This window comes from Bufo bufo, chromosome 5, assembly GCF_905171765.1.
Source record: "Bufo bufo chromosome 5, aBufBuf1.1, whole genome shotgun sequence".
Classification (NCBI taxonomy): Eukaryota; Metazoa; Chordata; class Amphibia; order Anura; family Bufonidae; genus Bufo; species Bufo bufo.
Genome location: NC_053393.1, coordinates 71,004,428 through 71,021,388, shown reverse-complemented (window position 1 = coordinate 71,021,388; position 16,961 = coordinate 71,004,428). Strand labels below are relative to the sequence as shown.

The following is a 16,961-nucleotide window of genomic DNA, read 5'->3' as shown; positions in this document are numbered from 1 at the left end:
ATAGGACCCCAGGGGTTGGCTGCTCCGAGGCCGGACAACCCCTTTAAGTAAGTTCCTCGTGAAGAAGTCACTAGGTGAGCTCTATGGGTCCCTTTCCTCCATATCCATGCGTGCATCAAGCAGTAATGTGCAGATCCTGTAACTCCCTTTTCTGTACTTTCGACCAGGGTAATATATCACAAGACTTACAAGGAGCAGAAGGACAATCATATTTGATGACGCAGATCCTTTTCCAAGCTTCTCCTACTAGTTTATCTCCTAAGTGAGGTTAAATGTTAATTGGAGCTGTGTCATCTGGAATGCCTGAAGACCTGGACTTCGACAGCTTGCTGACTTGAGCTCCAGCCTTTCCTAAAAGGTCCACATGTGACAGGTTATGTAAGCCATTACAGAACCCTGCTGCCTTCTTCTTCTACTCGGAGTCCTTCAGAAAACCCGCTGCACGCTGCCGGTGTAGACCAACCACCTGTTTCCTTCCCAAGAGAAAGAAAATTCTCTATTTTTACATGGCTGCCTGTGGGGGATTCTGTCTCTTCTATACCGGGGTGGCTTGGATCTCAGCACAGTTTTTTACTACTGATATCAGAATAGACGACTATCGTCTCAAGATGAATTATGACTGAACACATGAGCGTACGGGTTCTGGGCCCAAAAGCAAAAACTGTAACTGGGTGCCTAACGGGGCAGAAGGCCCTTTGGGCTCCTTCAGGCACCAGATCACGGGTGGGACTGCTACCTCTGCCTGGTTGCTACCACTCCATTTTTATTTATTTTTGCTGCGTTTTTTGGCCTGTAATAAAACTTCAGCAGTTTTTTTTTTACACGTGTTTTCTGGGGGTTTGCGTTTTTTTAGTCAAAATTTTTCTAGCGTATTTATTTCCTCTAGAGAAGTCTAGGGGACAACGCCTGAATAAAACACCAGGCTGTGATTTGAAGAAAACGCTAAACTCAGTTTTTGCATTGCGTTCTATGTTTGACTGTTCCACAACAATTAACATCTGAACGCAGCATTTATCGTTGTAAACAAAAATACCTTTAAAAAGGCCACACAAAAACCTGCTAAAAATGTGGATTTTTTTTCCAAAAACAGCCAATTAGAAGTTCGGGCTTGGGTTAGTTGTAGTGTTGATTGTATTATTTCCCCTTATAACATGGTGATAAGGGAAAATATTAGCATTCTGAATACAGAATGCATAGTACAATAGCGCTGGAGGGGTTAAAAAATAAAATAAAATAAATTTTACTCACCTTAATCCACTTGTTCGCGCAGCCGGCATCTCTTCTGTCTTTAACTGTGAGCAATAGGACCTTTGATGACGTCACTACGCTCATCACATGGTCCATCACCATGGTGATGGATCATGTGATGGATCATGTGATGAACGCAGTGACGTCATCAAAGGTCATATTGCTCACAATTATAGACAGAAGAGGTGTTGGCTGCGCGAACAAGTGGATTAAGGTGAGTAAAATTATTATTATTATTTTAACCCCTCCAGCGCTAGTTTACTATGCATTCTGTATTCAGAATGCTATTATTTCCCCTTATAACCATGTTATAAGAGAAAATAATAATGATCGGGTCTCCATCCCGATCATCTCCTAGCAACCGTGCGTGAAAATCGCACCGCATCCGCACTTGCTTGCGATTTTCACGCAACCCCATTCATTTCTATGGGGCCTGCGTTACGTGAAGAACGCACAAAATAGAGCATGCTGCGATTTTCACGCAACGCACAAGTGATGTGTGAAAATCACCGCTCATGTGCACAGCCCCATAGAAATGAAGGGGTCGGGATTCAGTGCGGGTGCAATGCGTTAGACTCACGCATTGCACCCGCGCGGAATACTCGCCCGTGTGAAAGGGGCCTAATAGTTGAAGCTCTGCAGTTTTGAGCGTCTTTTCTAGCATTTCTTTTAACAGTCTACAGTGCAATATGAGCTCCACACAATGGCCCAGATTTACTAATCCTGTAGATGGCGGAAGCTTAGACCGGCTGTATAGACCTGCAGCAGATTTATCACAGTTAGTGTTGAGCGAACTTGTGTTTTAAGTTCGGCGTCTAAAGTACGGGTTCGGGTTATCGAAGAATCGCGTTATGGATTCCGCTACCACGGACCATAACGGAATTTAGAATCCATAACGCGATTCTTCCATAACCCGAACTTTAGACGCCAAACTTAAAACACAAGTTCGCTCAACACTAATCACAGGGGCCCAGGCTGGAGGATACATCTGGTGCAGGGACGGACACTCTTCTCTGACTCTATACCAACTATTGGTTGGCTCACTAAGAGACAGATCTTTATGCCAAAATAGTGTGCAATTTTGGCGCAAAATGGCAATCGTAAGCCTGCCCTCTTTCCCATTAGGCTTTAGCCCCTTTCCGCTAAGCCCACCCCCGCCAAACATGTCGGAAAAGGGTGTAAAACCCCTTACGTGAGACCAATTGCACCAATTTGGGCCACTTTTCAGACTGATTTTTGGCGTAGATACATCGGTAAATCTGGGCCAATGCATTTTCTTTGTTGAGTTTTTAGGGTAGTAGAGTTTTTTGTTTTTTTTTCTAAATGTAGGATCTTCTGAGTATGATGCTTCTGGCATTTTTCCCTATTGGATTCTCTATAGGATTTAAAAAGCCTCAGGAAAAAAATGCAATGCAGAATAATGCCACCAAAAATGCTATAAAAGGTCTTCAAATTCATGATGTTTTGAAAAAGCAAAAATAAATAGGTAAAAAGGGTAAAAAGAGCTTATGGCAGGTTCACTTCCCATTTGGAGCCTACGTTTGGCATATAGACTGGAGCTCCCATCGTATACCTCCAAAGTGTCCTTAGCACTCCATTCACACAACGGAGGCCAGTATACCCCCCATTGGGCCGGTGTACCTTTTGCAGAGAAAGCCCCCTTTTACACGAGCGAGTTTTCTGCGCGGGTGCAATGCGTGACGCGAACGCATTGAACCCGCACTGAATCCGGACCCATCCATTTCAATGGGTCTGTGTACATGAGTGAAAAACGCAGCGTGTTCTATAGTCTACGTTTTTCATGCAGCCCTGGCCCCATAGAAGTGAACGGGGCTTCAGTGAAAACCGCATTGTATCCGGAAGCAAGTGCGGATGCGATGCGTTTTTCACTGATGGTTGCTAAGAGATGTTGTTTGTAAACCTTCCGTTTTTTATCACGTGCGTGAAAAACGCATCAAAACGCATTGCACCCGCGCGGAAAAAACAGAACCACTGAACGCAATCGCAGACAAAACGGACTGAATTTGCTTGCAAAATGGTGCGAGTTTCACTGAACGCATCCGGAGCCAATCCGTCACGCTCGTGTGAAAGAGGCCTAAGGGTCCTTTAACACAAGCAGATTTTTTTTTGCCGAAAACGAGCCCAGACTGACGATATAGCAAACTGATTGGTGCTTGTTAGCTCCATTTCCATGAAGCAATGCCTGAATGATCATTAATCAGCCTGACCCCCCCCCCCCCCCACCCACCACATCGTCAGACCGGACCGAAAGACCCCTGAACGCGAACCGCCCGCTTAGTGCAATGGTTCGGGCAGATAGACTTTGATTAGCGTTGGCGCTAGATCCCTGTTCATTCAGGTCGATGTTCTGTAAACAACTGATGACTTTTCATAGCAAGGACAAGAAGTTGAGGAACGAGCGTTTGCTTGTGCAGTACCCCAGGGAACTACTGCAAAGGGTTCATTATTGCCAAAGGAGTTCATTTATTGTTGCCAAGTTAAAGGTTGTGATTTATTGGTGAACCACTTACCCACTTCCACGTACTGTGTAAACCCAATAGTAATTCCATGGGCAACAGACAGTTAACATTGGCAGACTGTTTAGGTTATCAGGGTGATGGACTTAGCCCGCCCCTTGTCTAGTCTGAGCAGAGATACAGAAAGGAGGTGTATGAGAGAGTTCCTGCAGACCGGGTCCAAGTCCAGAGAACTCCTGTCTCGGAGACTACAGCTGCCAAAGAAGCAGCTCTACTCCCATAGGACCCCTGAAGGAAAGAGACCCTACTTCCTAGAAGGTCCAGAGACATTGAAGTCGTGCAAGATAACGGCAGTATTGCAACTACCACACTTTGAGACGGACTGGCCATCGGTGTCTAAAGTCTGCACCCCTGCAGAAGGAGTTAATAATTGCCTGGGGTCATTGGAGAGACTGCAAAGTGTCTTCGAGAGAGTCAGGTCAGCACTACTACCTCCATCATTGACGCTGCTTGTACAAAAATAGTCGGAGAAAAACTACACTGTGATATACTTTAGAACTGCGCCTTCTGCTGCTCTTTGTACTACTACTCCCATCATTGTGAAGGAGCTTATTCATTGCAACCAACGGACCGGGTTATTGACTCCACCATCCATTTGCCACTGCATTTTCTTGTACCCTGCCAACTGCTCACCATCAGGGGTACCGCCAACTACCACTAGGCAGGAGAGCCAATACCAGAGAGTGCCCTGAGCGAAAAAAGGGTGTGTCCTCCAGGGCCACAACCACCACTCCTACCTTCCTCGCTGCACTTGTTTGTGGGTGATCTGAGCCCCGTTTACACAGGGCAATGATCGGGCAAATGAACATTCATGCCGATCATCGGCTCGTGTAAAAGAAAATCTACAGCCCTGCTCAAAAGAGCTTACAATCAATGAGGAAATAGGGGGGGGGGGGGGACACAAAATGGTCCAGCCATTGATCTCCTTTATATGAACGCTTTCCGATTTTTCAACATATGGTTAACCGCCCCCCGCCGGAGGACTCGACTTGGCCAGTACCATAGGGTGCCCCTTTAAATAAATTGATAGAATGCCCGTCCGGCCCTGGTTACTGCCGGATCACACACTGGAGCGCCATGTGGTTGTACCGGTAAATCAGGCCGCCGGGGTTGAGGGTTCATTTTTGGTGAATTTGCTGAATGTTTTAGGGTTCATGCACGCGATCGTTGTTCGGTTTCCGACTCCGAGCCACATTCTATGCGGGTCGGATGCGGACCCATTCACTTCAACGGGGCCACAAAAGATGAGGAAAGCACTCCGTGTGCTGCCCGCATCCGGTGCTTCGTTCCTTGGGGCCGCAAAAAAAAAGAGCATGTCCTATTCTTGTCCATTTTGCGGACAAGAATAGGCATTTTTATTATGGGTGACCCGCTCCGTTCATTGCGGAACGAACACGGGCGGCATCCGTGTTTTGTGGATATACGCAAAACACAGCGCGGTCGTGTGCATGAGCCCTAAGGGTTCTTATGTCTCCAGAGCATGTACGTCCTAGGGGAATTTAGGGCCCCTTGCTCACATGGGGGCTGGCGTCAATGAGGTTGGACCCTACTTAGCGCACTTTAATCATATAACAACCCCTTTATGTAATGTATATATTTTTGTTAGTACCCCCACCCCTGCTGAACCCCATTATTTTCACGGGTAAACCTCCTGTAATACATGTGCTCCTCTCACACTTTCCATCTGTTCACCGTCCTCACCCTCCACAGAGCAGTCAGCACTGCCCTTTCCACTGCCAGTTCCAAAAATGGCGATATGCGGCTTCCAGGAGGCAACGTCACTCCAGAGATACAGCCAATCAGAGCAGCCCACCCCGCCCGCAAACGTGGAACGTCACCTGCTGACCCCGCCTCCCCGTTCGAATTCTATATAAGGAGCTCGTTCGGAGCCGGCCCTGGCTGGCTTAATCCTGTCTGACTTCTCCTCCATTTACACGCAGGCATAGCGCTCGTACGAGACCCTCCTCAGGCTTCTTGCTCCATTTCTGCTTTGTGACGGATTAAACAGCGACGCTGGTCTGGTTCTCACCCTTGCCTCCCTTCGGGCTTATGGCAAAAATCGCCAGTTTGATTTCTACCTTGTGTTTCCACACCACTCTTTAAAAATTCCGCCAAAAAAGAGAAGACGATTCCCCAAATCCTTTGGGCCGTTAACTCACGTAAGTACATGCAGCGGGGATCGCGTCGGGATGTTAACCCGGGGCCTAGGTTTTTCTTCGCGGCCAGTAACCCCACTCCCCTCTATGTATTTTGAATGGATCATTGTAGTGGCGCCCTCTAGCGGGTGCTCTGGTTTTACCACCCCGGGTACGGCTGTGTGTGTGTGTGAGAGGGCGCTGCGCGTGACCCGGATCTGCCAGTGTGTGTGCGCGCGCGCGCATGAGAGAGAGGGCGGCCTGGAGAGCAGTGGTCACGTGGTGACTGTCAAGGCCTTAACTGGGCGGGGCTTGCGTTTGGGCGGGAATTTCAAAGTTCTTCTGTTTGACGTCTGTCATTTCCACCAGTTTCTGGCGGCTGAGGTGTTGGGCATGAAATCATGGCTGCCTGGGCTCTTGTGACGGGTGACTGCTCGCCCTGTGTCTATATATGGGGCAGGCATGTACTTTAGCATTCCTGTGAGGTAAGCATGACAGTGTACATTTGCTTTACCATGTACCTCCAGCTATCATTTCTGGCACTGACATTGGTGTGAGGAGACCCCAGGGCGGTATACTTCTCTGAGGCGGTAACGCCCACTACAGTATGTCCGCCTCTAATTTCACATCTGGTTGGAAGATGGTAATTGGCGGTATGGAAAATCGGGTGTGCTGCGCCTTTAAAGGTGATGCTAGTGAGCCTCGTCCCGTCTGCCATTGGCTGCCCCCCATCCCCTTACACAGGATATACAGGGGGGCAGCGGGGTAGGTATATTACCTGTGAGGGGCATGGCACATGGGGGGGCAGTCAACACCAGCGGTAAGCGTTGGTCCCAGTCAGCGGCGCGTCTCTCTGAATCGAGTGGTAGCGAGGATGTCTGACCGTGGCTTCATTCGCTCTGATGGGATGGATGTGGGCAGCGCTCCTCAGGAAGTGAATGGAGAGGTGGACAGACAAGTGCGTAGCCCCTCCCCCTTGTAATCGGGGGGTGGTGGTTCGGCGGTCGGACGATCAGTGGGGTTATAGTATTTGTTTCACCGCCTAAAACAATTAAAAACCCTTGGGAGTGCGAGTTTATTCTCAACAATATTTATTCTCTAATTTTGAAACGTGTATCTGATGTCCTATTACGATTTACATGAATCTGTCCTGGAATGTTGTTACTTTGCTATTACGAGACAACGGATTTGTTATTGCCATTTCCGAATTGGAAAAACTAAAAGAATACAAAAATACCAACCCCTTGGGAGGTGTTCACACAACTGATCCACGCTGATTTTCTGTGAAGTTTTGGTGTTTTTTGTTTTTTTTTGTTTCCCTTCATTTAAATGGGAGAATGGGCGCGGATTGTGCTGCCGCTGTATTCAAGGGGTTTTTAGTGTGGAAAAGCAAGCCTCGTCTCCCAGGGACATGCATTTTTGGTGCAGAAAACAAGTAAAACAGCGCCAATAAACATTGTGTGAACAGGCCCTTGGAAAGTTTTTTTCTGTGCATTGCTTTTTTTTTCTTCTATCTACAGGTTTGTGTGCAGGCTTGTTTTTGTGGGGCGAGCTGTAGTTTTTATTGGTATTGTTTTGGGTGACAATGGAGTTTTTGATTACTTTTTATTCAATTTTTGGTGGCACAATTGGCCAAGTCTGATGCCGGAAGATTTTTATATTGTGATGTTTTCAGACACAGCAATGCCAATTTCCTTTTTAGACCATGTCCACGTGATTAGCTGCGGATTTGCATGGATTTTTGTGAGAAATTCGCAGCGTTGTACTGGACCAGCAAAAGGGATGAGAGCTGCACAAATCTCCGCACGCTGCAGACGGCAACGGAGTGGACATTGACCTGCGCTGAGCCACAGCAAAAAACTACAGACACATGTGGACATAGCCTTGTTAAAGGGAACCTGTCACCGGGATTTTGTGTATAGAGCTGAGGACATGGGCTGCTATGGTTAATTTGCATATGTATCAAATCGGGTTTTTTACTCAATAAAACCACACCGAGCTATGGGGACTGGGTATTGCGGATGTGCTAGCGGCCATCTAGCAGCCCATGTCCTCAGCTCTATACCCAAAATCCCGGTGACAGGTTCCCTTTAAGTTTTATATGTAGGTTTGGGAAATTGAGCAAGTAGAATTTTTAATCTTTGATTTTATTTTATTTTTTTATAAAAAACAAAACACTTTTACCCCTCTTAGGAAGTGGTTCCCAACAACAGAGCCGTGGACCAGTATTGGCCTGTGGATGATGTGGTACTGAGCCACATACTGGTACAGGGAGGAGGCGACGTCACCGGTGGGCGTTGTTTTCACCCTGGCTGTGACGTTTTACAATTGGTTAGTGGCCTCTTCACTGCCAGGGAGGAGCTGCTCTCACCAGGATCACCTCCTCTTCTGGCTGCGGCCCCAGCAATGAAACTGCCTCTCCTCCTCCTCCTCCTCCCAGAACCAGTAGGAAACTGCTGTAGGCCTGGCCTTACAGAGGACCTCTGCCCACTCCTGACAGGTCTGTTTTAATAGCTGCTTGCATTCCCCATGTAATAACAATTCTAGGGCATCTATTCTTATGGCTGTGTTGTGCCGTTCCTTTATTATTCCTCCTAGAAGTTATGAATTGCTAGTAGCTTTCAGTAAATGTACAGAGGGGAGGTAACTAGTTGGGGGGGTGTACCTGTGCACGGACAGGATAGAGTGAGACTGTGCACGTACACCCCCCCCAAACTAGTTACCTCCCCTCTGTACCCTTACTGCAGACTGCTAGCAATTCATTCATAACTTCTAGTAGAAATAATAAAGGAACGGCACAACATACAGCCATAAGAATAGATGCTCCAGCTTTGTTATTACATGGGGAATGCATGAAGCTATTAAAACAGAAAATTTAGGAGCGGTGACAGGTCCTCTAAGCTCATATTAGTGATGATCTGGCAGTGTAATACTGCCGCTGATTGCCCTATCAACAAGCAAATGTGGTTTTCAACAGCTGGCAGCAGACGGTGCTGTGTAATCAGGATCTGCTGCCGGCGCTGTGAGCAGGAGCACCACTGCCTTTACGTAAACAGCTGATGGGCGGGGGGCCCGGGTGTCCTACAATCCTGAGGATAGCTCATCAGTTAAAATCCTGTAAAACCCTTTTGATGACTTATATTAGGCTTTCCATGGAGCACTGTCCTAATTAGTGCTGTGGTTTTTTGGCCTACTTGCGTTGTCTAGACAGGGAAGTCAATTGCTTTACAACAAGCAACATATTACTACAACGTGTTTGTGATCAGCTTTGAAGAGGCTAAGGAGATTATATGTACTGAATCATCCTTTTATTCAGGAGCAGGGCTGAAATTAGAATTGGAAATCCATATATTGACTGACTCGCTACATTACAGGCGGTCTGTCATCAGTACAATCCCGGATACACCAGGCAGTGTCCTGTAGAGCTAGCTCCTCTAAAGGGCCGAGAAGCGTAACGAGCGTTCATAGGAGCGTTTGTTAGTGATTATCTGGCGGTGTAAATGTACCGCTGTCTGCTCTCCTGTCAGGTCTTAGGCCTCTTTCACATGGGCGGCATGTTTTTTGCCCGGATAAGATGCGGGTGCGTTGCGGGAAAATGCACGATTTTTCCGCGCGTGAGAAAAATTGGCATGTTTGGTACCCGAACTTCTTCACAGAAGTTCAGGTTTGTAGATTGTATTTTTTTCCCTTATAACATGGTTATAAGGGAAAAAATTTGCATTCTTAATACAGAATGCTTAGTACAATAGGGCTGGAGGGGTTAAAAAATAATAATTTAACTCACCTTAATCCACTTGATCGCGCAGCCCGGCTTCTCTTCTTTCTTCTTCTTTGCTGTGCACAGGAATAGGACCTTTGATGACGTCACTGTGCTCATCACATGGTGAGGGACCATGTGATTGGACCATGTGATGTGACGTCACCACAGGTCCTTAGCCGGCAGTTCAACATTACATTACATTCTTTCCGCGTCTGTTCCGCATCCGTAGTGCCATTCCACGGCCCTGCAAAAAAGGTGGAACGTGTCCTATTCTTGCCTTTAATTGTGGACAAGAATAGACATTTCTATCATGGAGGAGGATGTTCCATTCTGCAAAATGGGGAAGGCATACCGCTGCGCTGGTATCCATGTTTTATGGATCCGGCCTTGTGCATGACCCCTTTATTGTATGTGTGTAGGAAAACACCCATTTGACATGGGGAATGGTGAGACTCAGTTGTCTCCTTATTCATACATAATTGGGAGGAATAACTGGAGTACCACAAATCAAAGATTCACTAGAACAGACGTGTCAAGAGAAGCATTTCCTGCCGGTGGTGTCGGCCCGGAGCACGTTGCTGTATCAGGGTCAGCAGCCTTTGGCACTACAGCTCCCAGCATGGACACTTCTCTGTTCTTGTAACTCCCATAGAAGTGAAAGGTGGATTCTGGGAGCTGTAGTTTCAGAGCCGCTTGAGGGCTGAAGGTTGGCGATCCTCCGCTCTATAGAGTATCCTCCTTGCTTCAGGCACCATAATCTCGTGGAAGAATGACCCGTCCTCTCTTATATGAGCATGTCTGTCCAGAGCTGGTGAAGCCAAATGTTGTAGAATGGTGCCTGGCAGTATAAGACTAAGTACAAAGGTACTATCAGTATCAGATTGGTGGGCGTCCGACTCCTGGCACCCCTGCCGATCAGCTGATTGAGAAGGCTGTGGTGCTCCTTACAGCTTACCAGCCACGTGGTTATCCACCTCATCACTCTTCATAATGGTGCACATGCCTGTGTATAGGGGATCATGTAATAGAGAAGCTGGGACCCGTTGGCAGCAGCTCCTTGTTCTGGCTATTGGAGCTAATCCCCACCACCGGACACGTCTCTGCAGTGGGTGAAGGTCCCAGCATTTTGGCAAAAGATGGCTAATGATTTGGGCCCCATTCCCACACCCGACCCACATTGGATAGGATGCGGATCCATTCATTTCAGTGGGGCTGCAAAAGGTGCTATCCGCATCTCCGTAAAAAATAAAATCATGTCCCATTGTCAGGACCCGAATATAGGCGTTTGTAACATAGTGAGACTTGCGGAAGGGGGAAAACAAGCAAAACGGACACGGTCATGTGAATGAGGACTACTTTTTGTTCCGTGTAGTAGTAGTAAGAAGCGGCCACGTTTAAAGGATGCGTACAGCTTACATCTATAAGCTAGTGTTAATGTGTCTGAGAGTGAGGAAGTGGTTAAGACCTCGTACACACCCTAGTCTTGTGCACATGCCTTTTTGGTGAAACGAGGGTTATCATTAGCAGAGATGCTAGAACAATCACCCAAAGTCATGCCCTGCTTTGGCGCCGGTGTTCCCTGTCAGATCCTCTATTCTTCTGTCTTTTTGGGTCGGCGTGCATGCCGCCAGTGTTGGTGGCAACAGTGCAAATAGAGGGAATGCAGGGTGGGGTGAGGGATTTCTTTCCGGCCTGGACCAGCCCAATCTAGTTTTCTTTTTCCTGTCATTAAATTAACAATGTAAACCGGCCGTTGTGTAGTTTCACTCTGCGTCGGACGGGCCAGGAGAGCACATGCCTTACACCCATGTGTCTCCTTCCATCCAGCAATGGGAGCAGATGTGCCTTGTAAATGTCTGAGGTAACTCCACTGTGGTGGCGGCGGCGTTCTTAGTGTTTCGTGTGGTGTTTGAGGTTTTCATCCTCATTACGGGTAACGGCTGCTGATTTGTGTGACATTATCTGCTCTGCTCGGCTTTGCTGCTTGATGTGATTGTAGTAAATGCGCGAAGAGCGCCCTCCTGTCTCCGCTGCTTTCTAGCGCTCGTCTGTCAACGGGTTACTTCACTTTTAAGGCAGTTTACTAAGCAATAAGCTCTATTGAATAGTTTGAATGAATGGCGTGCCACTATAGCAGCTTATAACCTCAGGGTCCCCCCTGCTTCTTGCCGGCTCACCGCTTCATGCTCTGTCTGCTCAGAAGTCAATTTTTGTCGTCTTCTATTGACCATTAATGTTCTGGGATTTGCGGCCAGGCTATTAGAGGCTTTGGCACATTTCTGAGTTTGTTCGTTTTTGCAGTCTGCAAACAAATGGTGCTGGGTGCGATTTATTATTAGAGGCGTCCTTTGGTCCCATTTAGGACTGTATAATGTGTGACCTCTTATTGGCGATGGACTGGTCTAGTGCTGGTCCTGTAGCCCATGTCACTTGGCCATATTCCTGGTGATATTTGTATTTTCTTCAGCAGCTCACTGTATGAGGTGGCCAGGACGGTAGGGAGCTACTGCGCAGTGGCAGCTCGCTACCGCGATCTCTGCCACCATAGAGGCTGGCGCTTTATAACCAACTAGACATGGCCACCGCTGCTGCATTGCAGTTGTGGTCGTAACCCCTGACAATGAGCAGTCTGTAAATGACACTACCAGGAGAGGAGGGAGTGTTGTATGAAGAAGTAAATTATATGGTTCTATTTAAAGAGAACCTGGTTTTGTGTATAGAGCTGGGGACATGGGTTGCTAGATGGCCGCTAGCACATCCGCAATACCCAGTCCCCATAGCTCTGTGTGCTTTTATTGTGTTAAAAAAACCATTTGATACATATGCAAATTAACCTGAGACGAGTCAGGGACAGGACTCATCTCAGGTTAATTTGCATATGCATCAAATCGATTCACTTCTGTATTCGGCAAAGACGCAGTGTGTGAATGATGCGATCCTGGTGCCGGATTCCTCACTGCGCCTGCGCCGAATACAGAAGTGAATGGCGCATGCGCCAAATACAGAAGTGAATGGCGCATGCACGGGATTTTGGCAGCGATGTGGCGGACCGTGCCGTCAATCAAGAGGAGAGGGGTGGGCAGAACAGGGGACCTGGGCGGGATAAAGGTTGAGTAGACGGAGCCTCTAGGTGCTGATTTTACGCCCACATAGCACCTAGAGGCTCATTAGCATATAATAAAAGTGTTTTTTTTTTTACCAAAACTGCTGCTGGGATAAAGGTAAAAAACATACGGTTATGTAGTGCTGACATTAGCACATCGCTAGTGTCAGCTACATAACGGTATTTCTGGTGGTAGAAACCCTTTAAGCATCTGATTTGTTGAGCTGATGTCCAGCATGTACCAAGTTACAATGGTGATAGTGAAGTGAAGCCTGATACAGAAACAACATTGTTCCTATACAGGGATCCCTCAGGATACAATATTTTTAACATAGAATGATCTTTTCTGACCCATCGTAAGTTGAAACTAGACTCAACATACAATGCCTCAGATCCAACCAATGAAGATCACTTCTCTGGTAAAATAGCTGTATTACGGTACTTTCACACTTGCGGCGGAGGATTCCGGCAGGCAGTTCTGTCGATGGAACTGCCTGCTGGATCTGGCAATACGGACGCAAACTGATGGCATTTGTCGGACAGATCAGGATCCTGATTCGTATGACAAATGCATTGAAATGCTGGGTCCGTCTCTCCGGTGTCATCCCAAAAAACTGATTCAGCATTTATATTCACATTTTTTCGGTCTGAGCGTGCGCAAACCGCAATGCCGTATCTGTTTTGCCGGAACACTCAGGGCTGGAACCAGCATTATGCATTTCAATGGGAAAAAATGCCGGATCTGGCATTTCGGGAAGTGTTCCGGAATTTTGGACGGAGATAAAACCGCTGCATGCTGCGGTATTATCTCTGTCCTGAAAAGTCAATGACTGAACTGAAGACATCCTGATGCATCCTGAACGGATTTCTCTCCATTCAGAATGCATTAGGATAAAACTGATCAGTTATTTTCCGGTATTGAGCCCCTAGGACGGAACTCTATGCCGGAAAAGAAAGACGCTAGTGTGAAGGTACCCTAAGTTGCTAGTCATCAGCTATTCCTGACTGTTAGGGCTCATGCACATGACTGTTGTTTTGCGGTCTGTTTTTCACGGATCTGTTCCTTATCTGAGGTGGTTTTTCTCTGATTTAAGTCCTCTTCCGTTCCGTTGTTCCACAAAACATCTTTGTGGCTTCAGAATGTGATCCGTTTTTTTGCAGATTGTAAACAGTATCTTATTAATCACCAAACACATGAGCAATATGGGCTGGGCATAGCATTTGTACAGTATGGATCCACAAAATACGGATGTGTTCTGTGTGCGTTCCCTATTATTTGCAAACCCGTTGACTTAAATGGGGCCTCGGACTGTGATTTGCGGACAATAGGACATGCACTACTTTTTTGCGGAACGGAAATGGAATGCACACAGTACCTTCTGTTGTTTTTGCGGACCCATTGAAGTGAATGGTTTCCGTATACGGTCTGAAAAAAAGGGACGGAAGCGAAAAGAAAATACGTTCGTGTGCATGAGCCCTTATATGTAAGGACTTGTCTTAACTCAACTTAGAATGGTTTTAACAAACAATGATTGTCCTGGGGTTGGGCGGTATACCGTGGTATTAAACAGTGGTATGGCGATATCCGTTTCCTAATAACTGCAGTATTTTGTGAAGTCATCGAAGCGGTCATGTGTGCTTACTGCTTAAAAAACAGCGGCCTCCCGCCCCTTGTGGCTGCTGCCCCCACTGTATTGTCTCCTGTTGTGGCTGCTGCCCCCATACTGTAAGGCCTCTTTCACACAGGTGTCGCGTGTGAGGGCTGGGCAAGATGCGGGTGCGTCGCGGGAAAATGCACAATTTTTCTGCGCGAGTGCAAAGTGTTTTAATGCGTTTTGCACGCGCATGAGAAAAATCGTCATGTTTGGTACCCAGACCCGAACCCGGACTTCTTCACAGAAGTTTGGGATCGGTGTTTAGATTTTATTTTCCCTTATAACATGGTTATGGGGGGAAATAATAGCACTCTTAATACAGAATGCTTAGTAAATTAGGGATGGAGGGGTTAAAAATAAAAAAATTACTCACCTCATCCTCTTATTCGCGCAGCCCCGCTTCTTTTCTTTCTTCTTCTTTAAGGACCTGGGAGGGAAAGGACCTTTGGTGACGTCACTGCGTTCATCACATGGTCCATCACCATGGTGATGGATCATGTGCTGAACGCAGTGACGTCACCAAAGGTCTTTTCCTCCCAGGTCCTCAAAGAAGAAGAAAGAAAAGAAGCGGGGCTGCGCGAATAAGAGGATGAGGTGAGTTTAATATTTTTTTTTAACCCCTCCATCCCTAATTTACTAAGCATTATGTATTAAGAATGCTACTATTTTCCCTTATAACCATGTTATAAGGGAAAATGATAAAGATCGGGTCCCCATCCCGATCGTCACCTAGTAACCATGTGTGAAAACCGCAGCGCATCCGCACTTGCTTGCAATTTTCACGCAGCCCTATTCACTTCTATGGGGCCTGCGTTGCGTGAAAAACACACAATATAGAGCATGCTGCGATGAGCGGTGATTTTCACGCTTCTGCACATCCCCGTTGAAATGGTTCAGCTCACGCATTGCACCTGCGCGGAAAACTCGCCTGTGTGAAAGAGGCCTAATGTATTGTCTCCTTGTGGCTTCTGCCCCGGCGGGCAGTGCCCCAACACTACAGTATGACTAATGTCTCCAAGTTGTGGCTGCCTGGCCGCTGCCCCACACAGTATAATGTTTTTGTGGCTGCCCCCATACAGTATAAGGTCTCCTTGTGGCTGCCCCCATACAGTATAATGTCTCCTTGTGGCTGCCCCCATACAGTATAAGGTCTCCTTGTTGCTGCCCCCATACAGTATAAGGTCTCCTTGTGGCTTTGTAGTTTTTGCCCGGCAGCCCCTTGGCGTATTTGCTCTGCCAATCCCTGTTATAGTGAATGGGGCCGGATGGACTTTTGGTTGCACACTGTACCTACAGATCCCCAGCTGAAACCATTAATGCCAGTGTGAAACAGGCCTTACCTCTACCTCATAGCTAGATATTGGTAGTAAATGAGACTGTAGTAGGGTACATCACTACTGCCCATGGTTTCCTCCAGAAAAGATCCATACTTGTTCCCAGGATGTATTACAGATAACCTGGACAGATGGACTTTCAGTTTTTGGAGATGACTTGCAAAGTTATCCATGATATCATATGGTAGAGGCTCGTAATGCCTATATATGCACTTTTATCTGCTGACTGATATTCATGTGTTTTATATTGTCCTTAACTTTTTTATTTATATTTTTTTTCAGGGCGGATCTTCATTCAAGGCATACAACTATCCGGTGGGACTAGGAAAAGCGCTCTATAGAGAGCAGTTTGACTTCAACGCGGAGCCGCCTTGGCAGCCTAGCTGATGATAGGAGGTTCCATCTCCTAACTTGTCCATGTAGGTGACCCTCTGCGTCTGCTAAATTGAGCTGTATCTCAGAAAAAAAAACTTCCCATTATAATTATATTTTACAGTTGGCTGAAAGACTGGATTTGGGAAATGATTCCAATTAAATGAGAATAGTCTGAGCAGCTTCTGGCACATTCCTGTAAGATCCAGACCACACTTCGTCCAAGCATTGCAGGGCTCCAGAATGCGACCAAAATGGTCGCCAATGCGACTTAGAACTGCTAAATGGCGACAAGACTTTGTAGTCTTGTCGCCATTTGCGCCTAGACCCTCCGCTCGCTGCTCTGCCTCTTAAAAAAAAAAAGGCTTTCATCCAGCAGACAGAGACACGCTGCAGCCGTCTGCTGGGTGAAGACCCGCCCCTCAGATTACCCGGCATAGAGGGTGGGCGTGGCTTGTGCTCCCGCTTCCAGCAGTCTGGCAAGTTTTGGAGTTGAGTCTGTGCAGTGGCGCTGGGCTGCTGGAGACACTTCAACTAGGGCCGCACAGTCCACGGCTGATAACACCAGGCGAGTCACCCGTATGCAGATTTATTAGTGTGTTTTCTAGGACTGGGTCCTTATGGGGTCACAAGGAGAAGGCAGAGATCCGTAAGGACAAGTATAAGCACCGGCTGTGCTGCTTTAACACTCGCTGTCCTGGTCTGCATAGCACTGCCGGGGTCGCATGGCATTTTATTGATTTATGATGCTATGTAACCCTTAGAGGTCTGGAATGTACTGGATAACACTGACCTAATGCGGTCAGTGTTATCCAAT

The 16,961-nt window shown here is 47.1% G+C and overlaps 1 protein-coding gene across 1 annotated transcript in view; it reads left to right on the top strand.

Moving 5' to 3' along the window:
- Positions 1 to 5,669: 5,669 nt before the first annotated feature.
- The window catches only part of AZIN1 (antizyme inhibitor 1), a 28,725-nt gene continuing 17,433 nt past the window's right edge, over positions 5,670 to 16,961 (top strand). The window contains exons 1-2 of the mRNA XM_040431829.1: positions 5,670 to 5,944; positions 16,055 to 16,191. The gene's annotated coding sequence lies outside the window, so the exon portion shown is untranslated. The remainder of the gene's footprint in view (positions 5,945 to 16,054; positions 16,192 to 16,961) is intronic.